Source organism: Anolis sagrei, chromosome 3 (genome assembly GCF_037176765.1).
Source record: "Anolis sagrei isolate rAnoSag1 chromosome 3, rAnoSag1.mat, whole genome shotgun sequence".
Taxonomy (NCBI): domain Eukaryota; kingdom Metazoa; phylum Chordata; class Lepidosauria; order Squamata; family Dactyloidae; genus Anolis; species Anolis sagrei.
In genome coordinates this window covers 230,739,390-230,765,619 of record NC_090023.1, presented here as the reverse complement: position 1 = coordinate 230,765,619, position 26,230 = coordinate 230,739,390, and positions in this window count along the sequence as shown.

Sequence of the window (26,230 nt, the reverse complement as noted above, 5' to 3'; positions counted from 1 at the left end):
ACTACCCAAGCTTTGCAAAAGGGGTAATTACCAGAGCTGTTTATGAATATTCTGTCTGAGTAGAACAGAGTTTTTTTTTTGTGGGGGGGGGGGGGGTATGACAAAGGGACTTGTGACACCTTAAATGTGAACACTTAAAGACTAACAAGGTGTGATGTAAGGCTTCATTGAGTGCATCCCCCTTCTGCAAGCGGACAAAGTGTTGCATGAATAGGGCGATATTTATATGCATCCTGATATTTATATACACATTTATATACACATTTACACACATTAAGGAATATATGAAGAGCTGTATACAAATTGGAAGTTGTATAGAGGGTGGGGCCAGTGAAATTCACACTGCCACTATCAAAATTGAAATACTACTTTAAATAAACACAGGCAAACAAAACCTCAATTTTAGGAATTGAAGGTGATTTTATTAAAAATAGTAGTATGTAAGTCTGCTTTCAGCCAAAAAAAAAAAAAATGAAACAGACACAGCCTACTAATAAGAAATTTCTCGGCTCAGTTATGCACCTTAACAACTACCACCTGCAACCACTTCATCATTCATGAAGAAAATAACTGCAGCCCTTTGGGGTGGTGCTGTACAAAATAAACTAATGAAGGCTCAAGTAGGCAGTGGAAGAGGCTGACCTGCTCCGTTGATGGCAATTTGCATGCTGAGTTTTTTTCTTTTCTAATATTAATGTGAGTAGACTGTAAGCCCAATCATTAACAGCAGGAACTGACATTCTGTGACCTGCTTAGACTCCCTATTTTGTAGTATAAGTTTATTTGGAGAAGGGGCAAGAAGCAGTGACAGAGGACAGATGAGCCCTTTTTGAGTCTTCTGAGTACTTGAGGAGCTTTAAGTGGTACTTTAAAAGCTTAAAATGGGCCAATCATCATTAAGTTGAGCAACAGGGAGCTTACCAATTGGTAGCTAGGAGCACATGCAGGCAGCAGGCAGGTCCAAGTCAAATTGATAATCAAAATGTCAGCAAGGAACAGTCTACTGCCCTTTTATAACCTCCAACAACTACTGCTGAAGTAGTTGTCTTTCCCGGCTCACAGGAATGACTCTGGCATCAAGAACCATTTGAGAAGAGGTACTTTGTATCCCCTTCCTAAAAGGGGAAACTGTATCTCATAAGAGGAACCCCTGCTGGTTCTGTGTAGTGCAAAGGAAGTACAACAGTAAGCACCAAGCCAACAGAAGAATTCCTTATTCAATTAAGTTAAAATGCCAAGCACAACTTTTATGACCTCAGGGGCCCATTCACATGACAGAACGGTATCTCTGTTATTCCACTTTAATTACCGTGGAATCTTAGGATTGGAAGTATTTAGAATTCTTATCCAAAACCCTATAGGATGCAGCCATGGCAGTGAAAGTTGAATAACTGGGATATATTCCAGTTTGCATTAATGAAAGCATAATTTCTAAATTGAGAAAGTAACAGCCCCACTATATACAACATGGAAGGTTGCAATGTGGAGTGGGAGTGAAACATTGGTGGGCACTCTGTCCAGTAGACTAGTATCCCCCCCCCCCCCGACCCCAAAAGCCTCTGTGGCTTGGAAATAAGGTTTAAACTGACAGGAGCAGCAAACCAATGAATTGAAACCTGCTTTAACTTCATTGTCAGACTTGTTTTCCCTACCTCAGATCCAGTGACCTGCATGAGAAGCTTTCACTCCATTTGGGTGGTCTAGTATTTATTTTGGAGCTCTCTGGGAGCGAATCTAGACAGCCTCTTTATTGCAGAAGAAGCTTTACCATCTCTGCGTAGTGGAGATGGTGGAGCAGTTTGCCTCTTCCCACGAAGAGAGCAATATAGTTCCGGCTGGAACTACTTTACAGGGGGCGGAGCCAGACTCTTAGCACTGGCCCGCCCCCTTCCTCATTTTGAAGCTGAACGTTGAGGAGGAAGGTCATCAGGAGGTCTGTCTTGGGGCCCAGGGGGGAGGTGGTCCTGCTTCAGCCCCCTTCCCTCTCCCACCATCCTTCCTATGCCCCGGCCCTGCTTTCATGTGGGCATCCAGGGCCGGTGGTTGCTTTGGGCCCCATTTTTACCTCCTTACCTTCCTCTGTCTCCCACTCACCTGATGGCCATAGGCCTGGGTGAGAGGCTGTGTTTGGGCCTTCCTCCCTGCGCGCACACGCGCAATGCTGTGCTGCTGCCGGAGAGCCGCTAGATGCGGCCCCAAGTTTCTCCCAGGCACCTCTTCCTATCCCCAAGCTGCCTTGTTGGTGTCTGCTGCCCTTGTAAGGGGAAATGTGCACACAGGGTGCATATGGCTGTCGGCCATTTTGGCTGCATGGCCGGTAGCCATTTCAACAGGGAGGCCCCAGTGGCCATCTTGGCCCCAACAGCCATTTTGCTTTTACTGGAGCCACGTGTGGCTGCATGGCTGGTGGCCATTTTGTGGTGCTTGAAAAAAGGTGGAGATAGCCATTCTGTCACAGTGGCCATATTGCCTCCACATTTTTGCTGGATTCCATATGCAATTCATTTTATGCTCACCACAGTGAGGTGAACGGCCTGCTGATGCCACTAGTTAAGGTTGCCTATTGTGGCACCTGGCCAACACCTGGTTAACAACACAGTCTTTGGAAATAATTAGTCAAATTACAATTACTATAATTCATATATGTCCACACAGAGGGAGGTGTGTAGCTAGCTGATGCAACTAGTTAGGGATGCCATTTGCGGCCATCTGGCCATCACCAGGTTAACAAAACAGTCTTTACAAACAATTAGTTAAACTACGATGTCAGCAATAATGATAAATTAAAAGTTCCCACCTAATAGGGAAGCCATTCAACAATGGCTTCAAATTACAAAGAGAGAGAGAGAGAGAGAGAGAGAGAGAGATTCCAGTCTCATATAAAAACACATTTTATAATGGAGTGGATATATGGCCAAAATAGCTCTCCTTGGACAATATAATTATTGAAGGCAGTTAACAATGACTTCAAACTACAAAAGGGAGATTCCAATTAAACATTAAAAATAGCTCCCTAACATCGAGTGCCGTTCAACAGTGGAACTCTCTACCCAAGTGAACAAGACTAGGTCCCTTTTGAGAAAATTTTGAAACAGAGGCTAGAGGGCCATATGCTGGGGTGCTTTAAATACAATCTTCCTGCTTTTTTGGCAGAGGGTTTGACGGGATGGCCCACGGGTCTCTTCCAACTCTATAATTCTATAAGTTATTGGAGCTCTCTGGGGGCGAATCTAGACAACCTCTTTATTGCAGAAACTTCCACAATAAAAAGGGGGCTATCCAGATGACATTCTGGACAATCCTGAATTAATTCACCACAAACCAGGAAAACCTTGGTTTGTGGTGAATTAATTAGATAGTGGGTTTATTCCATGCCTTCTTGGAAGGCGTGGGATAAACCCACTATTTCTGGTATCTGGACTGCAGTCCAGACACTATTCCCGCAGTTTTCCAGACGAAATAAGTCTGGAAAATTGTGGGAATAACCTTAGGCCCTTTGGTGCCTATCAAAGTTCTCGGGGGAGGAGAAACAAAACTCTTCATTTGAGGGCTTGTACACAGAGGTGATTGTGATGTTATTAAGCTCCACTGTTATAACCTCTATATTGTTTTCTTCAGTGTTGTGGGCACTGCTGACTTGGAAGCCTGGTTTTACAAATACATCGCTTCTATACTGCGCATGTGGTCTTTCCACTACTAAGATCATTCCTGGAACTTTTGGTCATTTCTGTTGTTCATCCCTGTGTGTTTCTTGAACACACAGCACGTCACATTTCTTATCTTGGCACAGTTCATAGAGCAGTTGTTCTTTGGCAGTTGGCATGCCTTCAGTGTTGATTGAGATTATTGTAATGGTTGGTCCTGAAAAGGTCCATTGGTTGTTTTGCTTGCTTGTTTGCATTCTGCAAGTAGCTTCTGGCTGCTTCTGGAGTGAGAGAATCAGCTGTCTATGAAGACGTTGCCCAGGGGATGCCCGGATGTCTTGCAATCCTGCGAGGAGGCTTCTCTCATGTCCCCCATTTGGTTATATAAAGATAGGTGTTGATTAAACATTAGAAGGAACATGATATTTGGCAATGGAATTAATTATCTAGATGGATGGTAGGCTTTCCTTCTCTGGATATCTTCAAAAAGAGGCTGGCCACCTACATGTTGTGGATGATCTGGATAGAATTCCTGCACTGAGCAAGGGATTGGACCATATAGCCTATGTGGCCTCTTCCAATTCTGTTATATATAATTTGATATTTCTACAATTGTGTACTGTGATTGGGTCCCAGATAATTTCTCATGTATTCATAATAACATTTTAAATCTGATGGGAAATAAATAAATAAATGTATGCTCACAATTGGCTGCCCCTTTGGAATTTTCCTAATATTCTATCTCAAATGATTTCATCCTGGCAGGGTCAGCCTGGGAAGGACTCCTCACAAAATCTTCTATTGATCAGGTCTGCAAATGTACTTACCAGTTTGGTGCTTTGATTATGGCATTTTCCCAAGAAATTACTCTTTTAAAAAGTGGAATGAAGCAAAGCTGGCATATGTGATGTGACATTGAAGGAAGCTCATATTTAAAAGTTGGAGTTGCCATTGATTAAAAGAAGAAGTCACTTGCTGAGTCAGTGCACTGTGGACCTTAATATATTAGTGCCACGTCTGGGTGATCTAACATATTTCCTTATCAGATAATTCTCCACTAAATCAAGTTACTTTTCTGCCAAGCCTTTGGTTAATGATAATGGATCAAAGTTGTCAACAGCAGGGCAGATCTCTATTAAATCAAACAATTTGAAAGGTAGTGTATTTTAAAGGAAGTGATATATTTATAATGTGCTGTACTGCCATGGCAGTCAACCCAGTGACTGGCTGGTTACTTTGTTCATGTACCCAGATAAATACCAAGACTGCTCTATACTAGGTGTTGCTGGATGTCTCATTATGAGTCATTAATTTCAAATATCATCTCCCCTTTCTGCCAGAGTACTAGAAAAGTACATAAGCATGCACAACATAGCTCATTAAAACATAGCAGTAGAGTTTTCTCTTTTAAATGTGTGGGACTCTATCATACAGGATGTCCCAAGTAACTAGATGCATTTAAGACATACACAAACACAAACACACACACACACACACATTCCAAAATCAGTAAAATATGTGATTGGTGTAAGGTGTTTCTCCATTGTCATTTCTATTGTCCTCCACATGTCTGAAAAGTAGCACCTATTAGTTCTAATAGGAACGCCTTCCACAGGGGGATTAGGCAAGCCTTCTTTCGTAGGAATCTGAACACCTGGCTATTCAAACAAGCTTTTGAAATCCCTAGTCCCTAGTTGATTTATAAATTTGTTATGCAGCCTTGCACTTTATCCCATCCCTTCGTCCCATGGTTATAACTCTGTACTTTTCCAATTCCCTGGCCCTATTGTTTACAGCCTGGGTATGTTTACATTTGCTATTGCCACTGATACATGTCTGCTGTTTTATTCTGAGTTTTATGTTGTTGTTACATGTTTATATGTTTTATTCAATTGTATGTTATATTATGTTTCATAACATGTATTCTTTTAGGCACTTTGTGCCTTGTGTAAGCTGCCCCAAGTCCCTTCAGGGAGATGGTGGCAGGATACAAGAGAAAGGGAAAATTAAAACAAAGACAATGTTACCGCAAGGGTTTTTAATGTATTGAAATGTCTACATGTTCCAACATGGTTATGCTCATACATTTTTGCACTCTTTGCCGCACATTGCATCCCTTCTGCAGATTGAAATTAAAACATCTGTTGTTGATCTTCACCCTGGTAGGGCTTGCTCTCTTTCTTCGGAAAATATTGGCTGTAAGCATAGCTCACCAGGCAAGACCCTCCTTTACTGAGGTCCATAACTTTTAAATTACAATTTCAGCTATACTTTATCCAAGATATATTGAGATAAACTGTGTCAAAAACCTGAAAGCTCAGAAGTTCACTAGTTTTCATGGCTTTTAATTTTCCTAGGTGGGCTTCTGTAAACATGGCTACTAGATGGTGAAAATATGAAATTTTAATTCAGGGAAGTGATGATATCCATACATCTCTGGTATTGCTGTTTCATGAATTGAAAGGTTAGGCCTCCCCACTTGTGACTAATTTGACCAATCAGTTTCCTTAGTATATTCATCACTAATCATGGAGGAGTTAACACAGGTGTGTGCTGTTACCTAAATTATATTTATTTATTTATTTATTTACAGCTTTTATATTCCACCCTTCTTTATATGTGACTTGCATTCTACCTTTCTTCCATAGGACTACAAAAACCCCAAGCAGCTTTCTAAAATGGTATTTAGATCAAAGCCTGCTTTTCTTCTGCAATGTTGCCGCATTATGTGCTTGCAACCCATTTGCAAGGACTTTACATTTTTAGTGGCACAAAGGGGCATTGTAAAATGCAAGGCATTTGTCTTTGTCATTATGGATGTCTTGCCCTTTACATTTTCTTCTTTAATAAAGAAATTAAAATATAAGCACAGAGACAGTGAGAGTTCTATAATCACTAAAATTTCAAATGTTTGTCTAAAATGGCCAGGGCAATCTGTGCAATCAATGTGGGGAAAGATCAAAAACACCCTTCTGCACTTCTCCAAACATCCATTCATGGAATTAGGCTCATTTCTCTTAAGCAAAGGGGTTTACAGGCTGTGAAAAAGCTAAATGAGTCTCACTGGCAAACCCATTATAGGATTTTGAATACACCATTAAAATGTATTATAGCCATGCATTTTGGCTTCTATAGTTAAGCTTTTCACAATTTCATTAGAAATCCATTCTTTAAAAGGTTTACAGCTCAGCCATAAAAATTCTGCTTTGAACAAAAATGAAAGCACGCAAAGCTAGGATATTTTCTTTCTTGCTCATATTTTAAAACTATTTGGCTGGTGCTCAAGTTGCCTTGTACCAACCAATTTATGTTTTCCTCCAGGCAGGCAGCACTCTAAAATTTCTGCCATGGAAACATAGGAAAGTTTGAATCAGCAGTCTAACTGCATGCTGTTTTTGTCAGTGGTGCACCTATCAGGTAGTCTGAGTGTGCAGTGTTGTTGTTCATTCATTCAGTTGTTTCCGACTCTTCATGACCTCATGGACCAGCCCGTGCCAGAGCTTCCTGTCAGCCGTTACCACCCCCAGCTCCTTCAAGGTCAATCCAGTCACTTCAAGATTCCCATCCATCCATCTTGCCCTTGGTCGGCCCCTCTTCCTTTTTTTGTTGTCTGAATTAACCACTTAGAATACTTCCCTGTTTCATAAACCAAATAATCCAATTTAGAAATCTAACAGCATCAATAGTCACTATGAAGCCTACAAAAATTAACAGTGGCATTTTTAGGGTCACAAAGTATTTCATTTTCTCATCCATGCAGTTTTGACATCTTCTTGTACACTACTGGATGAGCTCATTCAGAAATTTAGAGAGAGATGACATCAGTATGCTGATGACAATCATCTCTCTCCGTTTCATCTAACTTAGTTTAGTCTGTGGGCATGTTGAATCAGTGTCTGGGATGTGTAACGGACTGGATGGCAGCCAATAAATTTGAAGTTCAGTTCAGACAAGACTAAGGTACTATGAGTAGATGTGTCATCAGATCAATGAGGTTCTTGACTGACTGAATAAATAAATAAATAAATAAAATACAATCTATATTTAACATGCAATGCTAGTAAAACTGCTTGCCTTTTGTATATCTGTACTACCAGGAAAATATTTTTGTAAATTTATTTTAGCTTAGCTGCTAATTTATGAGGCCATAGTATGTCTATATCATTTTTAATGTGGGTGCATACATTTTTTTTAGTAACAGCATGTAGATGATTGATCTATGTCGAGTTACAGCACTCTTGTGTACCTGTATTTCATTATAGTACATGTTCTGGATCCTGATAATAATTTCCATCATACTTTCATAGGCTAGAATCCTGTATCAGCTGCTTTGTTAAGAATGTTAAGTATACTTAACTAAGTAAATTCTACTGATCCAACCAACTGCAAACATGATCAAAATGTCATTCAACCATGCTCTGATCACTGGAAGGGTGAGTTTCCTTCTGGCTATGCAACTGATGCCTGGTAAAGTAATTTGGGATATATGGGAAAGTTTTGACTGTGGCAATAGCATCAAAGTGGGAAGGGTCGGTCTCTAAGAGGGCCCCTCTTAAATGTGGGGTCCCTCAGGGGGCTACCTTTTCCCCTCTGTTGTTTAACATCTATATGCGACCACTTGCCCAGCTGGTGTGAGGCTTTGGGCTTGAGTGCTATCAGTATGCTGATGACACTCAACTCATTTTGAGGATGGAAGGCCAACCGGACTCCATACCGGACAATTTCCATCAATGCCTTGAGGTCGTTACTGGATGGTTGCATGCCAGCAGGTTGAGGGTGAATCCAGTGAAGATAGAGATCCTTTGGCTGAGTCGCCCGGATGGAGGGGCGATCCGGTTGCCTACCCTGGATGGTGTGACATTATGCCCTTCATCTTTGGTAAAGAGTCTGGGAGTCCTTTTAGACCCTCTGCTCACGATGGAGGCCCAGGCCTCTGCCGTGAGCAGAGTCGCATTTTATCATCTGTGTCAGGCTAGGCATCTGGCTCCCTATCTGTCCAGGGATGACCTGGCTGGTTTGGTTGGTTTGGACAACTATTATGGCATGAACTCCACCACTAATTATTTTTTGGCCGCAACAAAACAGCGGCTGTTAAAAACCCAGCTGCTTTTGGCTACTTTTGGTTATGGGGAGGGAGGCAGTCGCTAAAAGGGAAAGGATCCCAAAAAGGGTGATTTCTTCAGCCCCTGCCTTAAGCCCAGGTCTCTAAATACTGAAGGGAAAGGATTTCAGGAAGGGGTGTTTCTTAAGCCCTTCCTTTAAACCTGGGTCCTCTCTAAACAGAGAAGGGAAAGGATCACAGGAAACAATGTTTCTTAACTCCTTACCTTAAACTTGGGTCTGCCCTAAATGCAGAAAGGAAAGGATCGCAAAAAGGGGGCATTTTTTAAATCCTTACCTTAATCCTGGGTCTCCTCTAAAGAGAGAAGGGAAAGGATCTCAAGAAGGGGGGGGGGGGTTCTTAATTACTTGTCTCAAACCTGGTAAAGCCCCCCCCCCCATTTTTGCCAAAGTTTACCTGCATTGTGCAAGCCTACTGTCTATTCCAGCAGATACAAAGGGGTCACTGTGCCTTACTTCTCTTAAAATGGCATAACTTGTTATATTTTATCTTATTTTAATTTAAGGGACAGGTACAGCATCAGAATGGATGGTTTCATTTGAATGTTTGTTTTTGTTTTTATTTTTTGCCCAGGGATATGAATATTTCATTTCATTTACATTCATTTCATTTTAATGACGGGAACAGAGTCAAGGAAGTTTATTTTATTTTATTTATTCTATGGATAGAGATAGGGCTAGGGTCAGTCAGCATGGCAGAACATACTATAGTTGAAGAGAAAGAATCTACAGAATATCCACTCTTTTAGAAAAGGTGAATATTTGATTGAAAGAAGGTGAGAAGGGAATAGAGATGCAAACTATTTATTTCTTGTGTCAGGGGCAGACCAAACAGTTGCATTGCATTTTTTAACAAACAAAAAACAAAACACAAAGTTTGCAAGCTTGGTAGTTGATTAAATGTCCTTTGACCAGTAGCTGGCCACTTGGAGTGCCTCTGGTGTTGCTGCAAGAAGGTCCTCCATTGTGCATGTGGCGGGGCTCAAGTTGCATTGCAGCAGGTGGTCTGCAGTTTGCTCTTCTCCACACTCGCATGTCATGGACTCCACTTTGTAGCCTCATTTCTTAAGGTTGGCTCTGCATCTCGTGGTGCCAGAGAGCAGTCTGTTCAGCACCTTCCAAGTCATCCAGTTTTCTGTGTGCCCAGGGGGGAGTCTCTCATTTGGTATCAGCCATTGGTTGAGGTTCTGGGTTTGAGCCTGCCACTTTTGGACTCTCGCTTGCTGAGGTGTTCCAGCGAGTGTCTCTGTAGATCTTAGAAAACTATTTCTTGATTTAAGTCATTGACGTGCTGGCTGATATCCAAACAGGGGATGAGCTGGAGATGTCATTGCCTTGGTCCTTTCACTATTGGCTGCTACTTCCTGGCAGATGTCAGGTGGTGCAATACCGGCTAGACAGTATAATTTCTCCAGTGGTGTAGGGCGCAGACACCCTATGATGTTTCATTAAGAGCCACATCTACTGTTTTAGCGTGGTGAGATGTGTTCCACACTGAGCATGCATACTCAGCAGCAGAGTAGCATAGCGCAAGGGCAGATGTCTTCACTGTGTCTGGTTGTGATCCCCAGGTTGTGCAAGTCAGCTTTTGTATGGTATTATTTCTAGCACCCATTTTTTGCTTGATATTCAGGCAGTGCTTCTTGTAGGTCAGGGCACGGTCCAGAGTGACTCCCAGATATTTGGGTGTGTTGCAATGCTCCAGTGGGATTCCTTCCCAGGTAATCGTCAGAGCTCAGGATACTTTTCTAAACTAAGATGTAAACTAACTGCCCTTTTCTGGATAAATAGCAAATAAAGTGTGTGGTAGGTATTAAAAAGTAAGTCTATTACTCTTTAAAAAAATGAAGATAACTTTTCTGTTGAAAGTGTCAACCAATATTAGCTCTCTGCATGTTTAACAAATCTTTTAAAGGCTTTCCCCCTCATCCTATTTAATTTTTGAATGAACTCTTTAAAATAATTTCAAGAGATTTTAAACAGTAGTCATTGTTAAATAAATAATTTAACTTCACATTTTGTACAGCTGTGATTATTTAAAAGCCGTACACTTTATGAGAACTGTAATAGGCTTTGACTCATGATTAGGCTTGCATATTCAAAAGTACTGAACTGATATTACCAGACCTTTCTGCTGTATTTTCTTTTCTTTTCTTTAAAAAAATATTTAAATTTCACTTGAATATTTTTATATTGCATTAAACTTTGGAATTTCTTTGTTTATTATCCCAATTTTTAAAAGAGTTAGAATCCTGTGATCAGCACGCAGAAATTTATTATGAATGTATATAATTTATTAATCAAATATTTAGAATTCTATCCTACATCAGAAGACATCACAGCTTGGTTTTAAAAAAAGGATAATATTAAACAATATAAAACAATCTAATATATTCTAAAAAGAATTTTAATCAGGTCACAATAATTTCAGTGTGTACTATTTTAAAACAATGAATACTATTTAAGAGCTCTGAAACCAAGGGCTTCTTCACATGATCCACTTAATCTTGATTCAGCAGAGATGGTGTCTAGACCAGTGCTCCCTAATTTTTTTCCCATTCACAACTCTTTTCCACCTGAGAAAAGTTTATGTGAAGCTGTGAATATTGGTATATAAAACAGATATAAAAATCAGACATTTACAGATAATAAATTAGTATTTACCAAGCTTGCTAAAATTACTTTTTCTGAAGTGTTTTTTTCCAAAGTCCACTGTGAAATCTTTTACTGTTGTCAAGTTTTTTGGGATCCCAGTGTTGAGCAAAGGGGACCCTATTTGGGGCCAGGACCCACAGTTTAAGAAGCAGTGATCTAGACCACATCATTGTTCACATCATCAGGAAGGATGCAGCTGCTCTGGAGCTTTGGGTAAGTTCCAGAGCATTCTTCAACTTTTTCATGAAATACATGAAATGACTTTACCCTACACTGGGGACAAGAAGACTCTCTGAGTCCTGGAGTGACTTCTCATCCACTTTGGGGTATGTGGCCTGTCAAGTCAGGGTGATTATTTATACTTGACATTGACTCTAAGGGCATGACAACCAGGTTGTCACAACCTGGATGCCACAGCAAAGAAGGCTCGCCTTCACATTTCCACATACTGTATTTCTTCTGGTGATAGAACATAGATAAGTGGTTCTCAACCTGTGAGTCACCAGATGTTTTGCCCTTCAAATCCCAGAAATCCTAACAGTTTGTAAACTGGATGGGATTTCTGGGAGTTGTAGGCCAAAACACCTGGAGACACACAGGTTGAGAACCACTGACATAGAGGAAGGTCTCACTGGCAGATCTCAATTGTCAGACAAGTGCATAGAAAACAGTGTTGAGATCAAACTAGTTACAGCTATGCATGTTATCACCACACCCTTGAATTCAGACCTGAAACATAAGTACTGCTAGTCAGTGTGGTTCCCTTAGAAGAGATTTTTGTAAGATACTCCACTCAGCAATTTAGCTGGGTCCTCTGAAATCTTTTACTGAATGTTTGGAAGCTTCATGAATAGCTCAGTACAAAGGAGAGATGCACACAAAGAAGAAAATTCAAAGAGTTGATGAATGATAAAAGCCCTACATACAAGTTATCTGAAGGGTTATCTTGCTGTCCTTCAGATAGAGCAGTTATCTTACTGTCCTTTATAGGTTAAAAAACATTTTTTCAGGAGGCTTTTGGGAAATTATTGTTTTATTTAAAAAGGACTTACACTATCTTTGTTTTTTGTATTTAAACATTGTTTTAATTTTATAGACAGTTGTATTTTAATCATTTAAACTTTTAGACATTTAAAGATGGAAGGAAAGCAAAATCAAACAAACAAAAATGAAAAACATCCCTCCCTCACCACTTTTCCCATTCTCTTGAATCAAGATGTATGCAAGGCATATTTTTATTTATTTATTCAGTTGGTACCCTGCCTTTATCCAAGAACAGGGCACAAATGATTATTTTGCTAGAAGAGACAGGAGATACCACAGGCATCTCTCCACCTTGAGAATAAAAGTTCTAAAATATAATAACTTCCAAATCAATAACTAAAAATTTGTTTCCTTTCCATAATAACCATCATCTCACTTTGCCTACTACTGGAGCTGGACCTGGCAGGATGTCAAAACAAAGGGTTTATAAAGTCAAACACAGGAATGGACAGCAGAAGATAAAGAGGGATATAACCTGCTGCACTAACTGTAGAAACTCAGGGTTTTCTTCTAGCTATTGTTTCTGAAGTATTGCTGCACAGATAGAAACTAAATCATTTTGAGCCAGTGCATGATTGGGTTTCTAAGATATATTGACTTAAATGGACAAGAAGGACAGAATAATCATAAAAAGAAGGCAGTAATTAGGACATGTTCAGCTTCACTTTGTCTGCATCACTGATAGCTTCCTTTCTATGAGATGCTACTTCTAAAAGAAAGCTAGCATTGTAGTCTGCCCTAATTATATAGTGAACTGAGCTGCTATATTTAACAAATGGGAAACAATCCGAGGGCTTATGATAAAAATAAACCATATTAATTTTGTTCAACTGAGGGCTGCATGCTCACTTGCTCCAAACAATTTCCTCATTCAGATAAACATGGCCATTTAACTCATCCTCCTCTTCTATACATTTGATTTCCATTCTCATTTTCTCTCTTTGTTTCATATATTTCTTTTGACACAGAAGATGAAAATACTACTTTCGATACATATATTTTATTGTAAAAAGTACTTTTCAGCCCAACAGTGAGCACGTGCTTGAAAAAAATCTGAGGTCTTTTTACCACAGCATAGTATTTAATGTGCTCAATTTATGCCCAATATGGGAAGCATGTGATATTAATATTTCCAGAGATTTAGAACATGGAATTTAGAGGCAACCTGAGTACATGCCTTGGTCGTGCTACTTTCTTGTTTCTATACAATATTCTGAACAGGACAAAACATAATTGTCATAGATTACGGATGCAATTGTGACACTTACAACCCATTTCAGAATTTTGTGAAGGCAATGAATCAGTACTCTTTCTAGATATAATTTTAGGGAATGATGAGGCACTTTTGAAGGAAGACTGGATGTGAAAGACTCCTTGGTATTGCCATCACTAGATTTTTTTTTTACAATCCAATTTGAAATGCACATTCTGTACGATAGACACCTAGGATATAAAGAGTGTCAAAGTAGCAGGTTGCCAACATTAGAAAGAAGCCTGTTGTGGAATGACAGTCAGAAGATCCAAGTATGCCTTTACTTCTCTGGTCTATGCTCTATGATCAGCCTAAATGAGCAGAGACTAGGAGTAGGCTCCAGAGAATGCCCTTATTTTTGGCTAACAAATAACAGTCAAAGTGGTGTTAAGCTGAATTCATAGCCTTTCTCATACCACCTTATTACATTGAGAAATTTCCCAGTCGTAGGACTTTAGCCTCTTTTCAAGCATGGAGAGGCACTGAGCTCACCACATAAGTTAAGTTACTTCCGGTTGCCATGCAGGTTGAAAAGAAGCAGAAGTGTCCTAAAAGACGGGAACTCTGGCAATCAGCCTCATCACATTAAGAAATTTCCCCTTCATAGGACACTTCAGTCTCTTTTCAAACATGGAGAGGCACAGAGCTCATCACATGTTTCAGGGCTGAAAAGTGGCAGAAATGTCCTGAAAGGGGGGAACTCTGAACACAGGCCAGCAATCATGTTTAGAGATCCTACCTCTTATTGCACTTTTCTTTCATTTTTACAACTGAAAAACAGGTGGGATGAGAACCATCAAAAGTTTACCATCCTATTTCATTGCCCAACTGTCAGCAGCCTGTTGTATCCTATGGGGTTTGGTGCAGAACAATAGGATCCCATGGAAAGAAATGGTTTTAACCTGGAGCACTGTCTCTTGTATCCCATGGGGTTTGGTGTAGAACAATAGGATTCCAAGTAAAGTAAATGGTTTTAACCTTGGGGGAGTCATCCCAACAAGAATGCAGGTTTGGGTTTCCTATTTTGTGATGATAGCACTGGGGTACATGGCACAGATCAGTCTAAAGCACTAAGTACTGGCTGGTGAAACTGATTGCAATTGTAGTCTAAGCCATCAGCAAGACACTGATTAAGGTTAGCTGATAAGCTATTTTATGGGCAGATAACAAATAAGATATCTGGCAGTGAACATCAGGAAATTGGTGATTGTCAATAAGCTATGTAGGTAGACCTAATGTGTGAGATGATTCCGTGAAATAGTCACCAGAAAGAAGGAGAGGATAAGGCTTAGAAAGAGGAAAGACCCATGTGGCAAGCTGGCCCACATGATTGTCCTATGCATAAAGTTGTTCTCAAGTAAATTCTGACTTATGGTGATCCTAAGGCAACCCTACCTTTTCTTGGAAAGGTTTGTTCAGAGTAGGCTTGCCTTTGTCTTTTTTCTGAGAGTGAGAAAGTGTGACTTGCCCAACTGGGATTTGACAATTAAGCAGGGATTCAAAACCTGGTCTCCAGAGTCATAGTCAACACTCAAACCACAATACAGTGCTAGCTTTCTATACATAGACAAATACTGCACAGAAATGCTTCCCTTCTGTGATACCAAGTTCATGCTTGATAACAGACCATATCATCTTCTTTCCCTCTGCTAGCATGACAGGGTCATTTGAAAGAGGTATGTGGAGGAAAGAGCAAGAGAGAATGAAAAAGAATAAGATTTATACTTACTCTTCCCTCACACCTCAAGAAATATACTCCCTTTCCATCTCATGGAATTAAAATAAATCCATTCAACTGATTAGCCAACTCCTGCCACTTATTCCTTGCTTTTAAATATGTCAGTCTTTGCATTATTGTGTATTTGTGCTTGATTTTCCCATTTTATGGATTGCACTAAGGTAAAGGACAGCCTTGTGCTTTAAAAATGGCAGCATTTGCAGCAACTATATTTTTCACTGAAATGTGGAAGAAATGCTCTTAGGTCATTAGACATTTATGGCAAGATTTGAAGATGAATTGAATTTCACTCTTCAGTAAGATTTGTGTTATATAGAATAAGTCACAGTAGCATATCTCATCAATCTGTCAGGAGGATGCTGCACATTTGATAACTTCTATCTAAACTTACCTGGACTTCTCTTCCAGTTGCCTCCAGTGTTTTTCTAAAGGTTTTTGCGAAGAGAATAGCAGGTCTTTAAACCTTTATTAAGGCATAATTTATTGTTTTGTCATTGGTAAATTGCATTCATCCTTCACCTAAAGCAGCCAATAGTAGACTGGAAATTAGCTTTTCTAATTGTAATGATGGAAAACCTATTGCTACTTCCTTATCTATGAGTGGATAGCAATTCCTTTTCTCACTTACATTCCAGTGGTTGCCGTGAAAATTGTAGACTGGAAAATTAATACATTGGCATGATTTCTATAGTAGAATCTTATATTACAGTGCAAGATAATGTTTGGAGACAGAATAGCACAGTGGTTTGGGTGCTGGATTAGCAATCCTGGAGACCAGGGTTTAAATTCCCACTCAGACATGGGACACAACTAGGTGACCTTGAGCAAGTCACACTGTATATATAGTCACTGTAGAAACACTCTGTTTGACAGAATTTTAACTGCCATAGCTCAATACAATGGAATCATGGTAATTGTAATTTTATATAATCTTTCATTTTCTCTGCCAAAGAGCACACATGCCTCACAAAAATCCCAGGATTCCACAGCATTTAGCCATGGCAGTTGTATTGGTATCAAACTGCATTAATTGTAGTAAATTTATCCTCACCTCTTATTCATTTTCTATTAATTAGTTACACACACAGAAAGAGAGCTTAATTGCATAAAATAGCTTAAGATAGTGCCCAATAGGGCAAATGCTTTCATATGTGGGCCAGTTGAATGGGTTACTTCCAAGGACTTGATGAAATTAATAAAATATTGCTGAAGTGGTAGAAGTTGTATTCCTTGTCATCCATGTAATTTATTGTGCCTAGTATATCACCTCGCCAGACATTTCTGCTGACAAACTATGGATCAAATCTGTCTGAGTAATAAACTATATGATTAGGGTTATGGGAAAGACCTACAGAATCTGTCAGGGACATCAGAGCAGCTAGAAACTCCTGTCACAAGTGTTTATATTGATTAAACAAATACACTTCAATTACATTAACTGTGCAATAATTTGGCCACCTTTAGGGAATGACAAACAGGAGAGATTGGATTAATTTGAGATCTGGAGATGATCCCAGGTAGCTATCAACACCAATTACAGACTATGCTCACCATGTAGTCCTTTCAGGGCAATGAACTTATATAATATATCTATGTCTCCTTTCTAGCACAGTGTACCAAAGAACCAAATAAAACTTTTTTCCCCACCACAGACAACAGCACAGGATGGGAAATCTTTGTGTGTGTGTGTTACAGAAATTATTTTATTTATTTAAAAAGATTATTCATTCATTCAAACTCATTCCAGATTTAATAGAGATGCAACATGGGAGTGTACTACCACATATTCCACACTAAATAAAAAATTGTGCAGACAGTGTTTGGAAAATCTGATTTACTTGGTCATAAAAAACTTTCTGGAGGAAATATTTAAAGCTGTTTATCCAATCAGTCAATTAATCAATCAATCAAGTTTCCAAATCCCTTGGGAATAGATAATGTAATGCCATGGCTCTCATGAAATTATACAATTGAGTTCATCATATGCTTTCCCATAAAGTACTTGCGTCACTGGTGATGATTGTGTTTTCCCAAAGGATACTTAATAGGATTCAGTTCTAGTCTACACCTGTCACCACTCTTGAACACTAGAACCAGATTATTTATGAGAGGAGAACATACCTAATGTGATAAATCACTATGTGGTGTAGCTGTTTAAGCTTTCCAGGAATAAAATGTTTTAATGGGAATTATTTATCAGCCCAATAGTAGTATTTTCATTTGTCAAAAGAGGTTTTTCTAGTGTTCAACAAGAACCATAAGTAATTAATGACCACACCTTCCTGTACCCACCTCCTGCTTCTAGAATACAATACAACATAACCTATTTGTATGAAAAACACAATATTTTATACCTTTTTCTGATGTCTTCATGTCATCCATTTCAGTGAACAGGTATTCCATAATTCAGGTAATTTCAGAGCACTGAGATGTGTAGAAAAGCCTTCAGGAGGAGATAGTGAATATTGATGGACTGAGAATAGTGCCTATTGAGCCTTTTTACATTTTTTCAGATGCATTTCTCTTTTATGATTACACTGCTGCAAATGAATTTGTTCGGTAGTCTTAATATTTTTATACCACAGGGAGGTCTTCTTTAAATTATAGATGTAGGACTCTGAAGGGAATCCCATGCCTTGTAGGAAGTAAAGTACTCTTTCTGTCATGTTATGGTTTAAGTCTTGCATGAAACATGCCTATTGGTCTAAAGTCATTCTAATAACAATAGTTCAATGTGACAAGAAAGAGATTCACTCATTATATAGTCCAGTGCAGCTTCTTTAAGCTTTAACTGGTGCCACATTTATGTCCACAGGCTTGCCATTTCTGACCGTTCACTTCCTCAAGAAGTCATCTGTCAGTTTTAACTTTTCACAGAATCTCACATTTGACTTTTCCCTATATATCAAAGGGATTAATCCACTAACCATTCAACAATCACAATAACTGTATATGTGCATTTCTGTATTGCTTCAAGCACATGAATGAACTTAAAACTTAGAAGTTTGCTTAAATGAAACATGACTCCATATCTAAGTGTGGCAACATGTAGTTCAAGGACTATCCAAGAACCACAACTGCTTCCATCACACCTTTACTTTCCATCTGCCAATGACATTGCCATTTGTACCTGAAATGGCAAAAATGCAAGAATATTTATCTTTTCTATCCTCTTTCAGAAAGAAGGAAGTCTCTCTGATTTTATTTCTCATGGTACAAGAAAGGCAAGTAGAAGACTGTTGCAATTACTTCTAGCAGCATCTGTACTAGTGACAGAGACTGCATTCCCAATGGCCAAATTTCAAAGGCGGTAGTTACTGCAGCAGGAGTAGCAGTGGTAGTACACCCCTAGAGGATCCAGTGTAAATCCTCATCTTTGAGATCTTTTCCATTTCTCCATAGATGAAGAAGTGAACAAGGATCCTTACAGGACCTAATTTTATAACTTATTGGGCTTTTTGAAACATACAAAGTTAATCAGTAAAAGTTAAGGAGCCAGCTAATTTCCAAGAACATATGTTGTGAGCACAAATATTTGGATACATCAGTCATAAAAATGTATGTCTCCACAATAGCTTTCACACTATACTGTTTGCCAGATTCAATAAAACTCAAGCAAAATACATACTAATTTCACGTGTAAGACCTTTCATCAGTGTAGATTTCTTGGTTGTGAGATGGTTGGGCTTGACATTCGGTAGCCTTCTCAAGCAGCAGAGATTGAATGTCAAGAAGAGGCAGAAACTATTGGAAAAGTAATCAGTTTGTTTTCATGAGGGTACAGAATCCACTTTTTGTCCTTTTGAAAGCTGCAGAGGTGTGTGTGTGTGTATGTGTGTGTACTGTACACCAAAGGGCATCAGAACTTCAGTGTTTGGAAAGGGAGGGAAGCACATTGTAGTTGTGACATTGAATGAAAAATAGAAAAAAAAGTGAAATTCCTGATAGCTTCATTGTTAGAGGCTAGTTCCTAATAAAGGATACTATCTTCCTTTGGTCTCCACCTTTTTCATTTTGGGGGGTACCTGTAAGTTTGTAATCTTCTGTTACCAGAAGAACTCAACTGGGATTGGATAATATACTATATGCTTCATCGTGGGTCCTGTGAAAGTGCCAACAGCTGGTTTGAGGCATAGGCAGCTTAAAAAAAACTTCCAATGATGTTTATTGTTACTAGTTTCAGACTTTTTCTGTGTTGTTTATTAATTTTGGCTTATAGTCCAACTACTATCTGTTAGTGACTTCTGCAATATTGCTGAGATGTGATGACATTAGCATGAAAATCCACTGCATCATAAATCATTATATTTTGTTGGCATGGAATTTGTTGGTGAAAAAGACATTGTTCCACATTTTTATACGATTATGCCTTTGGTGGAATGTTAATTGCTTCAGTTACATGGTGGCTCACTTCACAAAGCATATATTTTACCACATACTTAGCCTAGTAATTAAGAAAACCTCTGGTGACACTGCAGAACATAATTTAGTGTTTAAGAAATGTTCTCAGGCAGCACTCTGAAATTTCATGCTATATGTCAGAAGATGTACAGAAGGAAAACACAAACAAAGCTAATGTGAAAAATAAAAACAATTCCCAAGAACTCTGGGAGAGTTATCTTTGTCCTTCATTACTTTTCATTTTTTGATAGAGATTTTATATCCACAACTTTCATTTTTTATTGCAAATACATGCAAACAAATCTCATATATGCAGTATAATAGCTGCCATTGAGCTCCAAACAACATGCAGTAATACGGTGTAACACTTAAGGATCTCAATTCCACAATATATTTTTCTTTCTGAGTAGATAATAGACTTTCTGTCTACAATATGTCACTATTTGCATTTATAGCTAGAAACAATGATGTGACACAGTATAGAATGACAACTAGAATCAAACTAGAAGGGTGAATGGAAAAGCTATTTTTGAAGTAATAAAATCAGTTTGTTTAGCAATATGGCTTTCATGAGTTAACAAAAAACAGTTGCGCCTCCTTCGCATGTGCAACTGGCAGGGATGAGAGACAGGGTCTTCTGAGTGGGGGTCCTCGGCTATGGAATTCCCTTCCTAGGGATATTAGGTCAGCCCTTTCCTTTCTGACCTTTCAAAAGAAAGTGAAAATGTGGCTTTGTGATCAAGCCTTTGGAGAACTTGTGCAATGGATAAATATGGAATTAAGTGTAATGACTATGGGGACGGAATGGACTCTGATTGTGGATAGCATGATTTATTTATTTATTTATTTTATTTTATTTTATTTACTTTACTTGTATACCACAGTTTCTCAGCCCAACAGGCGACTCAACGCGGATTAATAGTGAAGGTATTGTTTATTAAAACATTTATTTTAATTGTACATTGTTTTAAGGCATTGAATAGTTTCCTACATGTAAAGCCACCTTGAGTCCCTCCAGGGTTGAGAAAGGCAGGGTAGAAATGTCTAAAATAAATAAAAAATAAACATTGTGGAGTTCCTGTTAAGCATGTTAACCATTTTACACCAATTGATGTGTTCAATAGATGTGATATTTGTTATGTTTTAAAAATGAGAAAGAGAGAAAGCAGGAGAGAGGGGAGGCAAGAGAAAATAGATTGTGCTTATGTTTGTATATTTATAAAGTGAGCATTGCGGGTGGTGGGCAAACACCAAAATGTTCCTAGTATGGGTAGTGACAATTGTTATGTTGCTCAGTTTGTGCTTTTTTTTTTTTTGACAAACCTACATACATTTTATTATATTCCCATTGTAATTTGCCAGACTCCCTCACAGATTGTTTCCACCACTTCAGTTAATTGCACTCTTAGCTATTTCAGAGTTCAGTCCTGTGTGTCTCCTGAATCTTGCATTGGCAGGTCATTAAACTGGAGCAAATGCTGGAGACTTGTTGAAAGTTAATCATGTTGACTCCCTCTTCTCCAGAGAGAAAGGCCATGATGCAAAAAAGAAGTCTTTTTTCAGGTTGTCAGCCATACTTTGTTCCTCTGAAACTAGCAAGTGAAAGTGTGCACAATAATTTTCATTCTCTGTCACCTTTACAGTTCTGATATTCCATTATCATGACTAAGGCAGTGACACCAAAGCTATCAAGGGGGAAAGGAAAGTTGTTGGATGCAATAAGACCTCTACTATTGAATCAAAGAAAGGTCATCATTAATATTTCATGATAAGGGATTAATAAATCATTGGCCAATTAAATATTTCATATTAATAATTGAGCCTGATTAGAAAGTTCATGAATAATAATAACATTAAAAAACTTAGGCTGCAAATTATCCAGTGTTATACAATCTTCCACTCTACAGATATTAGAGAGGCAAGTCAATTGCTTTGTATGTTGTAATGAATGCATGCAGATTTACACATATTATTTTACCTAGACAAATCTTTTAGTACTGATTGGTTCATTGCTTAAATAGATTAATTTAGATTTTAAATTAAGTGTGGTGAACTTGTTTTTTTAAAAAAAATTACATTTCCTGATCAGTTGCATTGCTTTAATTAAATGTTTTTGGAAAAATTCTTGCCATCTTCTTACCTCACAAATTCTCCTGAGGTTGTCTTAGAGGAATAATCTTAACTAGGTGAATCTTGTGGGTACATTTTTCTAACGGGCCTGGTCAAGACAACAACTTTCTGTTCTTGATTGCTGTATGATTTATGTTCCATTGGCTCTAGGGGTGCAGTAAATGAAACTTTTATTTCTGGGCTCAAGAAGTTATTGATAAACGGGTGTGTATAGTACTGAACAGCAGTATCACTGTGGGGGTGCACAGGGTGTGCTCCTAACCAGTTGACATCATTATGAGGGTAACACAAGTGTGAAGTTGGAGAGGTAAATGGGCAGTATGGAATGGAAAGCAACAGCTTAATACTGAATTGCTTTCTTTGCTCCTTCAGCTCCTGAAGACTGATGGAGGGGAGCCTTCCCCTCTTGGCTAGATTTGAACTCCCACCACAAAATAAAAAGACCAGACACAGAAAACCGATCTAAGGGGCTTTTTCCTGACCTATTTATTTATAACTTCTGGAACCACCTGAGAAAAAAGACAAAAACTTTCTGGAGGAATTAACCTGTAAAGACTTAATTCTTGGATTATTAGCTTCCTAGTGAGAACTGTCCTTGGGTCAGGTAACACACTTTCTGAACCCCCCCCCCCCCCCCCAGGATATACAAGCACCATAAATCCTGACAGTCAACCAATTTTCTGGGCTTTTGAAAGTCTGAAGAATCAAGGTGGGCTGTGGTGATTGACCCTATGACTTCACTTTTACTAGAAGCATTGTTTGGACACCTCCGGTAAAAAAGCATCTGGTCCCACATTTTGGGGCCTGACTGAAAAAGACATCTGAAGTGGGAATGAGGTAGAAAAGTCCTTTCTAGTAGAACAGGTTGTATCTTGGTTCATGTAAAAGGAAATTGTCTTCTCCAAATTAATTACCTAAGTATTTTTTTGATATTTCATGTCTTTTTTGGAAAAAACAAATTATTTGATGGGCTCTGAATCCTTAGATAGGCAAAATATATAAATCCACATGTATATCTGCATCTCACATCTGCAGCATGTAGTTCACCTGGACCCGATCATAGTATATAGGTAATTTATGAGTGTCTGGAAGGAATATGGTCTTTGGATCAGTGAGTCATTGTCTAGGCAGTATTAATTTTGCCTTAATGTTAGAACTTCCACTAAACACTGTTTTACAAATAAGTGAATATATGCCCTTATTTGTTTTGATGAAAGGACAAGAAAACAAGTCAACTCTTTAAATTTATTTCACTTTGAGAGAAAACGTTTAAGTTCAATCATCTTTGCTGAAATGTATTTTCAGTTTTAATTTATTTGTTAAGAAAAATCTCAGAGATGATGGCTGTTTTTTCCCCAAAACCCAGCTTTAATATATTATTTGAGCACCAATGTCTTAGGATCACCTAGGGACTAACATTCAGCTTCTAATTTATGTGCCAGTTGTAGGTGTAATGTGACACAGCTGTTCCAGAAACATTAGTTCTAATTTTAGGACAGGGGGCCAGCACTTTCTGTACACCAACCTTATCAAAGAAGCAGCTGGAAAAAAATATTAGTATTAGATGAGTCATGCTTTGGAGCCTGTTTTGAATAACATAAGCAACAGCAGTAAAGAAGATACACAGGAGGTGATTGCTTTTGTGACAAAAAGAAAAAGACATAAATGAATTTAAAGGAAATCAATATTTCTTCATTGTGCTTTCAAAGTGCAATTATACTCTTAAATATCATGGTAAAAGTGCCATGCTGGAACTGTGTTTATTATCTTTAAGTCATTTCCATGCCATGCTGGTCATATCAGAAATGAAAGATGAGCGCACTTCAGGCATTCACAATGCCAGTGGGGCCATAGATATACACTCTTGCTTCTGCCTCCCATCATTTGTCCCAGTGGGAAGGAGCTTCAGATCTTTGTGCATGTAGCAAAAAAGTCTCCTGTGCTTATTGCAGTTAGATGCCTCCATGCAGTTGGGAACCTTGCATTCTTAAAAGCCTGCACGCTTTTGTATTAAACAACAAAAGGTCATGTTCCTTGGATTGAAAATGATGCTGTTGGTGAGGGAGCAATTTGTTAGCCTCTGTGGATAAACACCAGAAGTAAAGCAGCTTAGCACAAAAGACCTCATCTCATAGGTGGTGGGAAAGCAGGGGAAAACAGAGGGGACCATCTTACCCCGTTCCCTCCCATCTTTCCTCATCTTCTGGGATGGCCAGCCATCTCATGTCCTTTCTGTGCCTTCTCTATGGCTTCTGCAGTTAGGAGATGGGTGGAACCCATTGAACACATCTCCTGAAAATGGAGTCTTCCCTCTGTTTCCCTGCACTATTTCCCTGAAGTGGCCTTGCATCATGTGATGGCTTCTGTGGAACTTCATGGTGGCAGCACAAGGAAACAGAGAAAAAACAATCTCAAGCTCATGTGGAATGAAGTCCCAAGTCTTGCCACATATTTAAGGATAGTCAGCCCCTTAAGTTCCTTTATGAACCCTCTTGCTTGTTTAACCAGTGACCCACCCTTAGTGCAGTGTAAGCTTTGCTGGTTGCTTCATGGTCTGGGAAGAATTTTCTTTAATTTCATTTGTTTGTTTGTTTGTTTTTGTTTTGCCCATCGAATGCTGCATCTAGGGGATTCTTGACAATCAGCTAAGAGTGGGGTTGATTAACAGGTCTTCACTGGAAGGTACGAGGGAAGAGTCTAAGATTTTGGTTTATACATACTTGGCACCCTCTTTTAGTGAAAAGTAGGCTCTGGAATGAGTTGAGAAGGAGGCTGCCCTTGGGTCTCACCTGGGATTTGCTTTCTTTTATATTGGTCTGCTCTTGGAGCCAGGTGCCTTCATATTTTGTCCTCTTACTTCAATTGTTGCAAATTGAGTTTGAAGTGCTAGAACAGTTTGCCCTCTATTCATATTCACTCCATGGGAGGAGACAGCACTTGACCCTTCCCACACACTTACAGCAAGGCATGGGCAAACTTAAGTCCTCCAGTTATTTTGGACTTCAACTCATACAATTCCTAATAGCTGGTCAGCTGGCTGGGATTTCTGGAGGGCCAAAGTTTGCCCATGCCTGCAGTTGACAATTTGCTGCAGTCTCTCAATTTGCTCATAGGTTCTTCCTTATTCATAACTTTTGCCATCTTGATCATACTCTGATGCTGCTTGGCTACATGTGTTTCACGTCTCATCTGTGATTGTCGGAGGGTATGAAACAGGGTGATTTTTTTTCTTTTTAACAACGCTAAAATTTATTCCCCGTTTTGTCATAAACCATGAAATACAATTCTTCCATTAGCATTCTAAAAAAAGCACTCCTACTTTTTCCTCTCCTCTGCTCTTAGAGCTGCTTCACAATACACCTGCCAAGCAGACACTGCTAAAAGGGTCTTCTGTGTGACAGTGCTCTGTGATGAATACGATGATATCTCAAATAAATAAGGGAGCATTTGCAAAGGTCAGTTTCCAAACAAAGACCTTATTATTTGATTAGACCTTCAGTCTTTAACTATATACGGCAGTAGGGTCTTTAATGGCATATGTTGTGTTTTTCCTTTATGTTTCATATTTATGTATATTAAACTGATTTTAATTTTTTTTACTTCTGTTTTACATATTATTTAATAGTATTTTATTGTAAACTTTTACTTTGAGCTTCCTTGGATACCTTTGTGAGAAAATGGTGATATATAAATTAAATGGGGGGGCCTGGTGGCTCAGCATGTTATAAACCAGCAGTTCGAATCCAGAGAGTGGGGTGAGTTCCCGATGTAAGCCCCAGCTTCTGTCAACTAGCAGTTCGAAAACATGCAAGCGTGAGTAGATCAATAGCTACCACTGTGGCAGTAAGGTAACGGAGTTCCATGCTGTCATGCTGGCTACATGACCTAGGAGGTGTCTACGGACAACACTGACTCTTCAGCTTAGAAAAGGAAATGAGCACTATCCCCCAGAGTCAGATATGACTATACTTAATGTTAAGGGAAATCTTTACCTTTATAAATTAAATAAACAAGCACATGTTAGGCTGTTACACAGATTTTTATGTCATAGGGATATTGATGACCTCTATATATTTTTGTATTCATGGATTTTTATGCTTGATTGCTATGTCTTTATTATCACAGGAGACAGAGGTATACTAGATTGTAATATTTGTTTATCTAGTATTGTTGACTAATAAGCTCTCCAAAGTCCTAAACAGAAACCATTCCCACCACCGGCTGCCTGGTCTCTTTATTTTGAAT